General features: G+C 43.6%; 1 non-coding gene across 1 annotated transcript; it reads left to right on the forward strand.

Annotated features, from left to right (window-relative positions):
* Window positions 1–14,255: 14,255 nt before the first annotated feature.
* Window positions 14,256–14,362, forward strand: LOC112442781 (U6 spliceosomal RNA). Its single transcript, XR_003031074.1, has one exon. It is a non-coding gene; the product is annotated as a U6 spliceosomal RNA (small nuclear RNA).
* The last annotated feature ends 2,285 nt before the right edge of the window (window positions 14,363–16,647 follow it).

Consider the following 16,647-nt stretch of genomic DNA (forward strand, 5'->3'; position numbering starts at 1 on the left):
CTGGCACCAGAAGAACAGTCCAGTCATATGACACGAGAGGAAACAAGAATACTCCTCCAAATAACCACTTTCCTCGGAGGAGGACTCTGGGGGTACTGGGCACTCAGAACTATTTGACCGTGTGGTACAGTTGGTTGGGAAAGGAAAAGAATCCAGGAAGAGCCTGGAAGAAACTGAGGGAAAAGAGATTTAAAACTCTATTATTACTGGTTTAGGGTTGTTGGATTCATGGGATCAATCCACATACACTCTCTAGCAAAGTGCTGGGCATGTTGTAAGCACTCAATACGTAGTAGCATTGAGGATGACAGTGATGATGATGGTGGTGATGATTTTGCTGTTATCATGTCTATTTGAGGCGGAAGAACAGCTACAGGTAGAATGATGGGGAGAGGGAGGTAAAGGACAAGGATGGGACTCAAGACAGCGGGCATGAGGGTCTGTTTCAAAGCAGGAGCAGTTTCTGGGGATGCAACAGCCCAAGCCCACATCCTGCAGGTAGGAGTGTGGCAGGCACACTCCTGGCAGCCCCTTCCTTCCCGTACCTCCAGACAGATCCACACAGCCTGAGCTCCGTATTCTCCTGGGGTCTCACCCAGTGCTGTGGTTCCATGGGGAGCCCTCTGCTACTCCCTGATGCCTGCTCGGAGGTATCCAGTTCTCTCCCCTCCCCGGACTTCACAGAGGAGCCTGTGTGTGAGGTTTTTCTGCCTCAGAGAAGGAGCGCTCCAGCAGAGCCACTGGGTGGCACACGCTGGGCATGAGGCACCTGGTGCAAGCTTGGGCTGCAGGGGAGGCTCCAGAACATGGAGCTATTCATAGCCTGGCACAGATGCCCAATTCCCAGCTAAGGGAGGGGGCGTGGTAGATGGGAAGCAATCTTGCTTTCATCATTTATTATTTTATTAACCACTTAGGATGCTGAATGCAGTGAGCATCATCTGGTTGCGTCCCTCAGTTTTTCTGTTGGCAGTTCCTTCCTGCTTGTTACTTCAGGAACAACATCCTTCCCCAGGGGCCAAAGAGGGGCCAAGGAGAAAATGAAATTGACCAAGTGACAATGAATGAGGGCAAAGAAGGGATAAATATTCATCCTGCTCCATCAGCAGTGGGAGTGGGTCCAAAAAAACACTTAGCCTCACAAATTGCTCACTTATCCTCCCCATGGCGAGTTTGCTCCAAATGGTTTGGAAAACTATTGCCACTAATCAAAGGCATCAGGCCCGTTGCTGGAAGAGGGCCAGGATGGGCCCAGCAGGAATCTGAATTGTGCCTGGATTCATTATCTCTATCTAGTCCAGCGTTTTAGTGGTAGGTTTTTTTTTTTGGTTTGATTTCAAAGTGAGATAGTTAGATCATTATTTGTTAAATTATAGCTTTTAATTAGCAGCTCCATTGAAATGAAAAGCCTAAGAGAAACTCATATGCCTCTACGTTTTTGTTTGGAATTTATAATTGTCGCCAGTTTGGAAAAGATTAGTTGGGGGCGGTTACGTTTTTTTTTAAAGAAAATCCTCAAATTATATGCTTTTGGGGGAGGAGTGACGGGAGATGCCAGTAAGCTAGATACATAGACCTTACAAGTGATGCTATCTGTTGTTATTATCCTGCCCTGCTGCTGCTAAGTCACTTCAGAAGTCGTGTCAGACTCTGTGTGACCCCATAGACGGCAGCCCACCAGGCTCCGAGGTCCCTGGGATTCTCCAGGCAAGAACACTGGAGTGGGTTGCCAGTTCCTTCTCCAATGCATGAAAGTGAAAAGTGAAAGTGAAGTCGCTCAGTCGTGTCTGACCCTCAGCGACCCCATGGACTGCAGCCTTCCAGGCTCCTCCATCCATGGGATTTTCCAGGCAAGAGTACTGGAGTGGGGTGCCATTGCCTTCTCCAACAGCCCAGGATCCTTGTATTTGCGGAAAAAGAAAGGGGGTAGATGTTTTACAATGTTTTACAATGTTACATATGTTTTCCCCTAGGTTGAGCCCAAGATGGCAACTGAGGCATTAACGGGGTAGTGAGTTTGACAGGAGAGTGGTTAGCCAACCCCTGGTTACAGAGGGAGTTTTGTTCACACTGGTCGCAAAGAGTCAGACACAACTGGGTGACTGAACAACAGCAACAACCCATTCCTGATTCCCGTGGAAGATAGGGAAGATGGGGGGCCCTTGATCAGCATTGGTAGATACTTCCCCTTGGCTACTTGGTTTCAGCATTTGGGAGGAAGGAGGAAATTTCCTTATTCCTTGTTTCAACTTTGCAACCTTCCTCTCCCCTGGGTTTGCCCTTGCTCCTCCAGTTGCAGAATGATCTTGGATCCAGCAGGGGGCGCTCCACTGCCTGATTTAGAGCTTGCCCCTCCATCTCTAGCGAAACCATACCCCCACCCTCTGCACCAACTGTGTGCTTTTCTTCTGGTCTCTGTGTCGGTTTTCCTTCTCTGGTAAGAGCAAGGATGTAGATTACAATCTTTGCGCGTTGGGCCTCGGGCCGGGAGCGGCTGTCAAGGCGAGCGCCCTGGTTTTCTTCATCTTTTCACAACCAAGGAGAGCATCACCACCTACTGCATTGGGGGCTAAGGCAGCCCCCTCCCCCCAGAATCTGAACCATTTCCCTCAAGACTCCTTTGCTCTGTGCTTTGCAGGTCCTACCGACAGCAGACGGGAAGCCTCTCTAGTATATGGGGTGAGCCCACAGCCACTGTCCCTCCTCCGATTTCCTGTGGTGCTTGGACATCTTGGTACTATTGGGTCACAAATCGCATTAGAACAGAGACCAGGGTTGTCCTCTGATCTATTATCCACATTTAGCACAGGGCTAACACGGGTACATGATACATAATGAATGAATTAGTTAATTAATGGAAACTGTTCTTTTCATTCTTTCTTTCATGTACTGAGTAGGCACTCTGTGCCAGGTGCTGAGGAATCAGAGATTAAAATATGTAATTTCCTGTCACCAAGGAGATTATAGTCTGGAAACAGAGACAGACACACATCTTGGCAACTAAAATTTCTAGGTTCCCTTAGTTAGTGGCTAAATAACTTCATTTAGCCAGGAAAATCACAGCAGCCACATCGTAAGGGTACAAATTCGTTGGACGTGACAACATCCTTTGAAATTCAACCACTTCTTTTTTTTTAATTAAAAAAAAATTTTTTTTTGGCCGTGCCTAGTGGATGGAGGCGGAGAAGGCAATGGCACCCACTCCAGTACTCTTGCCTGGAAAATCTCATGGACAGAGGAACCTGGTAGGCTGCAGTCCATGGGGTCTCGAAGAGTCGGGCACTACTGAGCGACTTTACTTTCACTTTTCACTTTCATGCATTGGAGAAGGAAATGGCAACCCACTCCAGTGTTCTTGCCTGGAGAATCCCAGGGACGGGGGAGCCTGGTGGGCTGCCGTCAATGGGTTCACACAGAGTCGGACACAACTGAAGCGACTTAGCAGCAGCGGCAGCAGCTTGCGGGATCTTAATTCCCCACGCAGGGATGAACCCGCACCGCCTGCAGTGGAAGTGTTGAGTGTCAGCCACTGGACCACCGGAAAGTCTCCAGCCACTTCTTATCTTGACAGTGAACTTGACTCATACTCTGTTTCCCAGGGTTGTGGGGGTGGGGCAAGGTTCCGGGTTAGATGCCCTTAGTCTCCTATTACTTTGAAGCTCCAAATTAGACTTTAAATCCCATACCTCCTATGAAATCAGGCCACCTTGCAGAGGTCACTTTAAGGCTGTCCATCAGGGTCTCTGTGTGAGTGACTTTTCCCTCAGAAGGGGAGATGAGAAAATAACCCGTTAGTAAATAGCATTTTGTCCTAAAGGGCTTTGGGGCTTGTGTTGTTATTGAGGTTTTGTTTGTTTATTCTGGTTTCGCTTTAGCCTGTAGATTCAATGTTCCACCTCCCCATCTTGCTTTCATCTTTATTCTTAATGATCATAATTTACTCTGCTTATAGGAGTAATCAAAGAGGTGAAACCTCTCCCAGTGCGGGAGAACAGCACAGATATGAAGCCCAGAAATAGGAATTGTTTTCTGATGAGCAAATGTCAAATATTATAGAAGATTAGCTTTGGGTATTGGAGGAAGGGTTATCATTATGGCCTGAAGCAACTATATGTATCTCTAGAGCTCTGATGGCCAAGAAAGGCGGAATAAATGTTTGGGAAGTGGTTTAATGCACATATTTTGATCTCTGAAAAAGCTAGAGCATGAAAATAAGTAAATGAAAAGACTTATATGCTTTTTGACTCTTGGAGCAAAACAGGAAAAAAAACCCCACAAAATTTAATCTTTATAATTTCATGGTATTGAAAATTTACTAGAATTAAAATTTTTTAAATCACACAATTACTCTAGCTCCGGCTGTGTGCACTGGTGTGAATAAAATACTATCTGTATTGTAGATTACATTTCTTCCCTCCATAGCCCCCCAGCAAGGGTTCCAATGACTGTAATTAAAATCATTGCACTACATGGTTTCACAGGGGAATTCTACCAAGCCTTTCAAGAGAAGATAATCCCAGGGCTTTTGTTACATGTTACTGAAATGTTACATGTTACTGAAAAAGAATGAAAATTTCCAAAATTTTTAGAAATATGAGCACAAGTCCAGTGAAGATTTCACTAAATATATAAATATAGGTGCAACTCATTAATTAATATTAATGCAAAAAGCTCAGTTACAATATTAATTAAAAGAATATAGCATATTAAAATTAATATATCACATGGAGTTCATCCCAAGAATTCAAGGGTGGTTCGACATATGGACTTCTACCTCCTAAACCCAGAACTTCCTCTTCTGGTGGAAGTGGACTAGGTAATTTAGAAGAAAACTTTCCACAAGGAAAAATCTTTGTTAGACAAAGAATAATGAAATTATTTTTTAAAGCATCAAAGGGTTAATGAGATAGGGATCAATACTGAGTGAGGTCTGGGAGAGGTTGGGAATGCAGATTGGTGAGCAAAGCACTTGGGGTTGCATTTTCCAGAAAATTTGCTAAAGGTCTAAGATGTGCTTTTTTGCAGTCCCTTAGTGATTGGGCTCAAAAGATGGAATCCGCCTTGGATAGGGACTCTGGTAGACCACTCCATCCCATAGCATTTAATTCAAATAGAATCTGGAAGCAGTGAGGGGACAGATGGATTTCTTAACACGTAGTATCGGAACTAGTGGGTTGCCAGTGGAAAACAAAGTTGGATTCAGACTTCACATTACATGTGAGGATAAATTCCAATTAAATCAAGTTTGAAGTGGAAGAAAAATGAAATCATGACAGTAATAGAAGAAAATATGAGAGGATTCTCTTGTAACACCAAAGGAAGCAAGGTCTATCTCATTATATCACAAAATCCAAAAGTCACTAAACAGAAATTGATAAATTTGGCTACATAAAAATTTTTGTGGGACTTCCTTGGCAGTCCAGTAGTTAAGACTCTATGCTTCCCTACAGGGGGCTCAGGTTTGAGGGTTTGATCCCTGGTCAGGGAACTAAGATTTCAAATGAGGAGGAGGTTGCAGCAAAAAAATTGCAAGTCAAAACGTAAAGTCAAATGACAAATGATAAACCTGGGAAAATATGTTCAACTCAAATTATAGGCAAAGAGTTAATTTCCATAATATTTGAAGAGAAGAAGATTACTAGCCCAAGAGAAAAATGGGCAAAAGATATAAACAGATGGACCACACAAAAAAAGAGAAATGGCTCTTATTATAAAAAGATGCTCAACCCTAGTCATATGAGAAATGCAAATTAAAACCACATTGAGATTTCACTTTTCACCCATTATACTGGTAAAAATCCATAAATTTGATATCACTGCATAGGCCAAAAAACAAGCATTCTCACACATCGCCAGTAGGAAGGTAAATTGACTCCCCTATCAAGGGCAGTTTGTCAGTATTTATCAAATTTACGAATGTTTATATCCTCTGATCTAGTCATCACAGAATTTTTTTCCTTCAGATATCCTTACATACGTGCAAAATGATATTCATACAGGCTATGGACGTGAGTCTGAGTGAACTGGAGGCCTGGTGTGCTGTGATTCATGGGGTTGCAAAGAGTCGGACACGACTGAGTGACTGAACTGAACTGAACTGATCCATTATAATTATGTAATGGCAAAAGAATGGAAACAGCTAAATGTTCAACAATAAGGAATAAATTATGTTTCTGCCATGTGTTAGAGTATTATACAGCTGTAAAAAAGAGAGCTAAGGAAACTCCTTACGTATTTGATATTTAATGGAAAGTTCAGCAAGACACATTCTAACAACCACAAAAAGGTCAGAGAAGTGTGCTACCTTTTGGGTTTTTTAAAAAAAGGGAAAAATAATGTATATCCATAGTAGCTTGGTTTCCCTGGTGGTTTAGATGGTAAAGAATCTGCCTGCAATGCAGGAGACCCAGGTTTGATCTCTGGGTTGGGAAGATCCCCTGGAGAAGGGAATGGCTAGCCACTCCAGTATTCTCGCCTGGAGAAGGCTATGGACAGAGGAACCTGGCAGGCTACAGTCCATAGGGTCACATGTTCATGTTCAAAGAGTTGAACATGACCAACAACTAACACTTTCATAGTAGCTTGTATGCATATTCGTATACACGTAGATGGTTAAAAAAATAACTAAAGCCAGGAGTCACCTGTTGAAGGCCGTGGCACTGAGTGGATGGGAAAAGGGTGGGAGGGAGCCTTTTTACCACCTGTGCTCTGTTTTACTGGATGTTTGAACAGTGCGGATGCCTTGTTTGCTGACACCTTATTTAGCTTTCACTGAGGTGCGAGCTTCAGTGTCATGGCTGTTCTAACCCACTATTAAAGCAGCAACTGGATTCTATCTCCCAGCAACCGGAAGAGATTGTCCTGAGACGAACTCTCTTCTGGCCAAAGGTACTAATTTCTAATCACCAGCTGGGCTTGGGTTGGGGCTGATGAGGTTTATGAGACAAAATAGAACTAACAGCCCCCAACATAGATTTTTATCTCTAAGTTTGATTAAGAAACCATTTTAAATTATGCGTAAAATATACATCATATAAAATTAACCACTTTAATCATTTTTAAATCAAAGTATAGTTGATTTACAGTGTTGTGTTAATTACTGCTGTACAGCCAAGGGATTCAGTTATACATATATGTACATTCTTCTGTATTTATTCTTTCCAATCACTGTTTATCAGAGAATACTGAACATTGTTCTCTCTGCTATATAGTAGGACCTTGTTGTTTATCCATTCTATATATAAAAGCTTACATCTGCTAACTCCAGCCTTCCACTCCAGCCCTCCCTCAACCTCCTCCCCCTTGGCAGCCAGTAGACTGCTTTCTATGTCCATGATCCTGTTTCATAGATAGGTTCAACTGTGTCATATTTTAGACTCCAGATACAAGTGATATCATATGGTGTTTGTTTCTCTTCCTGACTCACTTCACGTGGTATGATAATCTCTAGTTGCACCCATGTTGTGGAAAATGTCATTATTCCATCCTTTTTCGTGGCTGAGTAGGATTCCATTGTATAGATGCACCACCTCTTCTTTATCCATTCCTCTGTTGATAGAATGGATAAAGTTGCTTCCATATCTTGGTTATTGTGAGTATTGCTGCTATGAACATAGGGGTGCACGTATCTTTTTGAATTATAGTCTAAATTATATTTAATCATTTGTAAGTGTTTTTCACCATTTTCATTGCATTTTAACCATTTTTAAGTGTATAATTCAGTGGCATCATGTACATTCAAAATGTTGTGCAACCATCTTCACCACCCATCTCCAGAAACTTTCCATCTTCCCAAATAGAAATTCTGTACCCATTAACAACTCCTCTTCCCTCCTTGTCCCTAGCCCCTGGTAACCACTCTTCTACTTTCTGTCTCTATGAACTTGACTACTCTAGGGACCTCCTAGAAGTGGAATCATACAATATTTGTCCTTTTGTGTCTGGTTTATATCATTTAGGGTAATATTTTGCAGGTTCATCCACGTTGTGTGTATTAGTGTATTAGTCGCTCAGTCGTGTTTGACTCTTTGCGACCCCATGGACTGTATCCTGCCAGGTTCCTCTGTCCAAGAAATTCTCCAGGCAAGAATACTGGAGTGGGTTGCCGTTCCCTTCTCCAGGGAATCTTCCTGTCCCAGGGATCGAACCCGGGTCTCTTGCATTGCAGGCAGATTCTTACCATCTGAGCCACCAGGGAAGCTCTCTCAAAATGCAGTTAAATCCCAGGCTTTTCCTCCTTTCTATTTGTGATCATTCATCAAAGGCAATGGTGTGGGAAAAACACGTCCATTCTCCAATCCTGCTTCAGAACAATTTGCTCCCCTTTCTAATTCTCACCTCAGCCTCTGAGCTGAGACCCAAAGCGTGAGAGATGGTCAGACTGCTGCTCTGTCAGCTGGTGGAATTAACTGCTCACCTTCAGGGAAAGTAGATACTCCCCCTCCAACTTTGCAGCTATTGTGAATAACGCTGCTATGACCATTGGCGTACAAGTATCTGTTTGGTATTTGTTTGATATCCTTGCTTTCAGTATTTTGGCGGGGAACATATACCTGGGAGAGAAATTGTAGAATCCATGTTGTAGCATGTACCAGAAATTCATTCTTTTATGACTCAATAATATTCCATTGTATAAATCACATTTCAGCTCTTCATTCCTCAGTTGATGGGTATTTGGGTTCTTCACACTTTGCAGCTACTGTGAATAACGCTGCTGTGAACACTGGCGTACAAGTATCTGTTTGATATTTGTTTGATACCCTCGCTTTCAGTTTTTTTGGGGACATATACCTGGGAGAGAAAACAGGGACAAAACCTTGTTTTGACTTTTAACCACCTGTGCCAACTAGAGAAACACTCCTCAAAGATTAAGGACTGGTTGTGAAAACTCTTGACCACAAGGAAAATCAGGAAGAAAGTTAAAATACAAAAAACATAAGACAGCCAAGCACGGGCTATACATAAATGCATCACAACCAAAATGAACTTGAGGCCACTAAATGCCACGGACTTTGATGTCTCCCCCTTTTTCCCCTACAAATGATCCACGATTGTGTTTGTATCTCAGGTCAGTGTTCATCTCAGGGCTGTCAGGATTTCAAAGGATGCCTGGCACTCCTCCCCTCCCTTCCCCCATGGGAAACACAGATAAGCCTTCAGCTTCTACCTGCTCACAGGTAAATTGGAACCTGAGCTGTGCCTCTTAATATCGTGGGATTTTTGGCACTCAGCAAAGATGCCCTGTGGTGACACTAATGTATCGCTTGCTGTGATACTGAGAACTCTGAAAAAGGCTGGCAAGCTTAGTAATTTGCTGATTGTGTTCTGACCTCTTCTGAGAGAGCCTCTGGGCAGGGACATCCTAAATAGCATTAAAAATGAGCCAAGGCATCACTGGATTCGTGAAATAAGCACTCTGCCCTGCTCACTTCTCTGGCATCCGTTTTTACTCATCCTGAACAGTGGGTGAGTGGCTGTTGTCAAGGCTGCTTCCTCCGCTCAAAACATTTCAAAACGCTCCTACAAGGACTTCCCTGGTGATCCAGCCATTAAGACTTTGCCTTCCACATGCAGGAGAAGTGGTTCAATCCCTGGTCGAGAGCTAAGATCCCACATTCAGAAACAATATGGTAACACATTCAATAAAGACTTCTAACATGGTCCATACAGGACTTCCCTGGTGGTTCAGCGGCTAAGACTCAGCACTCCCAATGCAGGGTCCTGGGTTCAATCCCTAGTCAGGGAACTAGATCCCAAAGGCCACAACTAAAAATCTCGCATGTGGCAATGAAAAGTCGAACATCCCATGTGCCACAATTAAGACCCGGCACGGCCAAATAAATAAAAATAAATATATTTTTTAAATGCTCCACATAAAAAAAAAAAAAAGTCTTAAAAACCCTCCTAGAGTGGGTCACTTGAGAAGTCCAACACTCAGCCACTAAGAAGTGTCCGTTAGGAACACAGCCACTGCACATTCCCCCTGTGTGCAATTGGCATTGTGGCTTGTTGCCAGGAAGATGGCAGAAGAGGCTCACCCTTGTCTCCAAGAAGACAGGGGAGGGATCTTGATGCAAAACTAGCTTGCTCTGCCTTGAGGAGGAGAAAGTGTGAAGCAGTGAACCCTTGGAAATGGGAGAACTCTCAGAGGACCCTTAGCTTAAGCCAGAGCCTTTTTGTTTGCCAACCCTCTTCTGTCAATACCACCCTAATTTCTCAAGGGGGATTAACCCTTCCCTGGTTCTCAACCATGTGGTTTAAATACAACTAACCCCACCTCTCAGTTCCAGGGATGGATCCTGATTTAGCTTAAGACAGTGTCCTGACCCCTGGATTCATTGATTGGTTTAAAATGGGTAGTTAACTCAAGCCAATAAGATGCAAGAAAATGTTTGCTGGGGTTTCAGGGAAGGAAGAACACCCTTTTGTGTCATGGGGGGAAGAATGCAAATAAAGAAGGATCAGCCTCAGAAGTGCCTGGCAGCCATTTTGCTATCATGAGGGAGAGCATGCCTAAGATTAAAACTGAGGATCTTGAGAAACCAGCAGAGAGAAGTTGGGTTCTGGGCACATTGTTTGAACCTATATCAAATCCCATCTGCAGTTAGTCCCATCTCCAAACTGTTCAGTTACATAAATTTTTGTTCAGTTAAATGACTTATTTTTTAAGCCAATTTGGGTTGGAATTTCTGTTATTTACAACACAAAGTTGTCCAGCTAATTCAAGCCTCCATAATCAATGCTATGAGAAATACAGATCTTCCAGTGAGAGAAAATTGTTAGCTGTCTCCATGACGTGTTACTGGATGTTCAGCAGAGGATAAGGATGGGAGAATGGAAAGCGTGTGAAGAGGAAGTTTGGTGTCTGCCCCAAGGAAGTGAGAGTCCCTACTGAAGACTCTTTATTTGGGGGTAGAGGGGAGGAGCTGCTGTGCCCCAAGTGACAGCAATAGGGCCATTCTTTTATAAATTAAAGAAAGAAGACAGTTCCTCTCGATCTGATTTCCCCCTATTATTCTCATTTCCTCTACAAAATGAGGATGTTGGATTTTGTGAGCTCCAGCATTCTACATACCTTTGTTTCTGCAGAAAGAGCGCAGGCCTCAGAACCTCACATACATCACATATCATATCAGATCCTGCTAACAGCTGAGCGGCTTCAGTCAGGTTATTTAACCTCTCTAAGCCTCAGTTTCCTCAGCTACAAAATATGGACCTTGATTATACCTTCTACACAGTGATTTTTGTGACAACCAAATGAAATACAGTGTATGGCCCTTCCCTGGCAGTCCAGTGGTGGTTGAGACTCCATGTTTCCAATGGAGGGGGTACAGTCTCCATCTTTGATTGAGGAACTAAGATCCCACATGCCATGTGTCAAGGCCAAAAAGTAAATATATATGTGTATATATATATGTATATATATATATATATATTACCATATATGAAGGTGCAAGTATAGTGCCTAGTGTGTGGTAAGTACCCTATAAATATCAGCTGCCCCTACCCCATCCCACTCGCCTTCTCTATAAGTATAGAACACTTACAGAGGATGGGCAACCTTTGGCCAGCAGCCCATGTCTGGCTCCTGCTTTTGTAAATAAAGCTTTATTGGAACACAACTGTGCTCATTCATTTACCCATTATCTATGGCTGCTTTCTAGCCCTAAGCAGAGGGTTGAGTAGTCAGACTGTATGACTGTATGGCCTGTAGTCAGACTGTATGACCCACAACACCTAAAATATTTACTGTCTGGCTTTTTACAGAATAAACTTCCTGATGCAGAACGTCAGGCCTGATCTAGTTTAAGGAACATCAGCTATTTTCTCAGCAGGGAGGAGAACTATTGGGAAGGTATAAAGAAACTTCTTGATGCCCCTTGAATCTTTCACGCTGACTCTGGGGACATGCGAGGGTGGCGGCCAGTCTCAAAGGAGAATAACCTATGGCGGGAAAACAACACCCAGGAAAATAGTCAAACATGATCTAGGATTCACCCCTTCCCCAGTACTTGAGGAAAGAGGCCCAAAAGGAAGATTATCTCTCTAGATAACACATACACCCCACCCCATCCCCCAAGGAAGTGACCAGAGATTTTAAATACCAACACAAAATAGTGAATATTACAGTAGATCTTGGACACAGTTCTGGTGAGAAGATAAGACTTCCTCCGGAACAGCATCTTCTGTGGGCATGGCATGTAGAAGAGATTATCTATGTCAGGGTCGTGTGCGTTGGTTGATCACAGGATGCTTGAGTAGCCACAGCACTGACTGTTTGGAGCTGTGCCCCACACAGGTCACCTGACCCACGGTCCAGAGCAACCTTTGGCTTCCTCTGGAGAAGGAAATGGCAACCCACTCCAGTGTTCCTGCCTGGAGAATCCCAGGGACGGGGGAGCCTGGTGGGCTGCCGTCTATGGGGTCTCACAGAGTTGGACACGACTGAAGTGACTTAGCAGCAGCACCTGTAGCTATCTGAGAAAACGACCCACCCCATGGATCCATTCTGTTGCTCTTGGAGATGGTGCGAGCCACCTAGCTCACCATGATGGTCCCTGCAGACTGAGTACGGTTTACACCCCTCTAAGCTGCATAGTCATCCCCACAGAAGATACCATCAGGGGTAACTCAGCTTTTCCTCCTACAGATAACATGATGCACACATGCCGCCGAACAATGGACTGTTTTTCCTTCCCTTTTAAAAACTGAAATATGACTGACATGCAGTGTTCTGGTAGTCTCGGGTGGTGGTGTTTTTCTTAGCAAGACACGCCCTGTTGGCTGAGGCCAGGGGCCTCCATTCTGTGCCCTGACTAATGAAATACCTCAAGGCACTTTATTTGGTTTGTTTTGGGTGGGTTTTTGTTTTGTTTTGTTTTTTAGCCTTTGCTCTGTGAGAGAAGCTCACCTCTGTGTATTCTTGTGTGTTCAAGGCTGGAGATCACCCTCCAGCCCCATTACCCCCACCTCCTGGAGAAACGGCTTTGATTATCTTGCTCTTTCTCCTTCGCTCTTTTCCTTTCTTCCTGTGTTAGAAACCGTCTGCCCACCTGATGGCAAGTCTCACCCTCTGGTGGTGATCACACAGCCCGCACTGTCCTGACCTCAGCACCTGTGGGGTCTGGACTGGGCTATGTTAACTCTTTAGCTGCCCTTTGGTCTGCCTGTGCTCAGGAGCCGGTGAACTGCTTAGGTGTCGGTCCTCTGCCAGTGGCGAGAGCGAGGCCTGCTGGCGGGGACTGGAACCACCCACCACCAGTTCTGAGCCAGGAACACAGGTGGGAGCAAATGTTTCTAAACTAGGAACTCTCGGTGCGCGAGGAGGGAAGGGGCCGGCAAACCTTGCCCTTCAAACCTGGAAGAGATTTCAAGTCATTTCCTCCAACTTCTGCATTTTACAGATGGGAGAACCAAGGGCTAGAGGGGGTGGGGGTGGTTTCCCCAAGACCAACAGGTGGCTCTCAGCAGCGTTGCAAATCAAGTCCCAGCTTCTCTTTTCTGCATCAGATGGTAAAACACGTTGTTGCTCTTGGGCAGCTGCCTCCAGTGAGGGTGGGCATTTGGTCTCACTTTTTTCAGAACATGATCTTTCTCATGAAAGGTATGTGGGCGTAGGGCCATGACCAACGTCTCTCCTCCTGTTTCCATCACAGAACGTCAAAGCCTTTAGGGTAGTCATTTCCAAAGCGTGGGGCTCACACCACAGGTGGGAAGTACAGGAGATGATTTCAGTACCTACCCACTTTTTAAACTTTAAGAGTAATGTGTTTATGTTCATGTGAGTTAGGGAAGTATATAAGTAGACACCAAATCTATTCGTGTTCATGATGTTTGTATATGACTGCTGGGGTGGGGGCTCAGAAACTAAAAATGTATTCAGTCAGTAATAGCATGGGTGATTTGTTAATTGGGAAAAAAACATACTATATAAGCAAGTGGCTGAAATTCTGGAAATGCTGTCATGGAGAATACCAACAACTGGGAAGAGATTTAAACCAGGGATTTGCTGGTGATGAAAAAAACACACGCTCAGCCTCATTAATCACCAGAGAAAAGCAGAATAAAACTAGAATGAGATACAACTTTTCTCCTTTCAGTTTGGTAAAGATCATAAATTTGGGGGACTTCCATGGCGGGCCAGTGGTTAAAAGTCTGCACTTCCACTCCAGGGGATGTGGGTTTCATTCCTGATCAGGGAACTAAGATCCTGCAAGCCACCTGGTGTGCCCCTCCAAAAAAAGATTATGAAGTTTGTTCTCACTTTAGCAGCACATATACCAAATTTAGAATGACACAGGGAGGATTGGCATGGTCCCTGGGCACAGATGACATGCAAATTAATGACAAATCTCGTGGGTTGTTGTATGAAAAACCAATCAAATTAGTATTATTGAGAACAGGGGCTCTTTACTGAGGAGGAAAAAGGAGAAAGAGAAAGTGAGATCATTGAGAGTAAGTAAAAATTCTGTCCTCCTGAATATTAACTTCAAATCTCACTATAAACTCATGACATAATTTAAATATGTATTGAAAAGACCTATAAATAATGACCTGTCCAAAGCAATAAACACCTCTACCACGATGACTGAAGTCTTCAAATGCCGTCTCTCACTAAGAAGTGCTCCCATCACCGGAGCACTCTGGAGAAACAGCTGATTTTATGTCTGGGACAGGGGATTTATCAGATAAGCCTGAAACATCTTGTGAAACAAGAAAGCAACAAAGTTATCAGACTACTGGAATGCTGTCAAAAGGCCTCAGAAGTTACCTTGAAGAATCTCCCTCTGGCCAAAGATGGGATGATTTGAATGTCAAGAAGGATAATAACTGCAGTAGAACAAAATCCCTAAATACACTTAAAATCCCTGAATTTATCATTACGCTAAAAACACTCCAAAACAAAAGCAAACCTCATTGGTTGCTGCCTTCAAGGATACTAGTGAACCAACTCATTACTTTTAGAAATTGGAAATAAAGGTAAAAATCAAGTAGTCATTATGTGTTTCCTGCATGAACTGTACCTCTGGGTAAACAAATAGTTGATGAGGGGAAATTTCTCTGCTATGAGAAGGAATGATGGCATTGAACAGTATTTGCAGTCATCATGAAGGACTGCTAACATCACAAGAAAAGACACGATGACATGATTGCCCTCTCAGGCAAGAAGAAAACGCCACTTACAAAGCAGTCCTGTTGCTGTTTAGTTGCTAAGTCACATCTGACTCTTTTGCGACCCCATGGACCGTAGCCCGCCAGGCTCTTCTCTCCATGGGATTCTCCAGGCAAGATTACTGGAGTGGGTTGTTATTTCCTTCTCCAGAGGATCTTCCCAACCCAAGGATCGAACCCACATCTCCTGCATTGGCAGGCAGATTTTTTATAGCTGAACCACCAAGGAAGCCTCACAGAACAGTCCTGCCCACTTCCCAAATTAAATCTGATCAGGATTCTAGATCTAACTACCAGTTCACAGGAGGGACATATTAAAAGATACCATGAGGTTCCTAACAGCAAAATACAGACTGGGAAACTCTACAGGACAAACCATCTAATTTCTTTAACAAATAAATCTCATGGACAGAAGAAGGAGGGGTTGAGGAGACATGGAAGGAGAGCTTTTAAAAAGAGGCTTATAGACTGTAATATGGGGTGTTTTGAACCCTGATTCAAACAAATTGCCAATAAAATTATGAGATAATAGGGAAATTTAAGACTGATATTTGATGATATTAAGAAAATTTCTTTATTGAAATATAGTTGATTTATAATGTTTTAAAATTTTTTTTAATTAAAATTTTAATTTCTGCTGTACAGCAAAGTGATTCAGGCATATATGTATATACATTCTTTTTCATACTTTTCCATTACGGTTTATCACAGGATGTTTGATATAGTTCCCTGTGCTATATAGTAGGACTTTGCTATTTATCCATCCTATATATAATAGTTTGCATCTGCTAATCCCAAACTCCCAATCCACCCCTTCCCCACGTGCTCTCCCCCAGGCAACCGCAAGTGTATTCTCTATGTGAGTGAGTCTGCTTCTGTTACCTATAAATTCCACCTATAAGTGATCACACATGGTATTTGCTTTTCTCTTTCTGACTTTCTTCGCTTAGTATGATAATTCCTAGTTATAGTCACAGTTCAGTTCAGTTCAGTCGCTCAGTCATGTCCGACTCTTTGCGACCCCATGAATCGCAGCACGCCAGGCCTCCCTGTCCATCACCAACTCCCGGAGTTCACCCAGACCCACGTCCATCGAGTCAGTGATGCCATCCAGCCATCTGTCGTCCCCTTCTCCTCCTACCCCCAATCCCGCCCAGCATCAGAGTCTTTTCCAATGAGTCAACTCTTCGCATGAGGTGGCCAAAGTACTGAAGTTTCAGCTTTAGCATCAGTCCTTCCAAAGAACTCTCAGGGCTGATCTCCTTCAGAATGGACTGGTTGGATCTCCTTGCAGTCCAAGGGACTCTCAAGAGTCTTCTCCAACACCACAGTTCAAAAGCATCAATTCTTCGGTGCTCAGCCTTCTTCGCAGTCCAACTCTCACATCCATACATGACCACAGGAAAAACCATAGCCTTGACTAGATGGACCTTTGTTGGCAAAGTAATGTCTCTGCTTTTCAATATGCTATCTAGG

Source organism: Bos taurus, chromosome 19 (assembly GCF_002263795.3).
Source record: "Bos taurus isolate L1 Dominette 01449 registration number 42190680 breed Hereford chromosome 19, ARS-UCD2.0, whole genome shotgun sequence".
Taxonomy (NCBI): Eukaryota; Metazoa; Chordata; class Mammalia; order Artiodactyla; family Bovidae; genus Bos; species Bos taurus.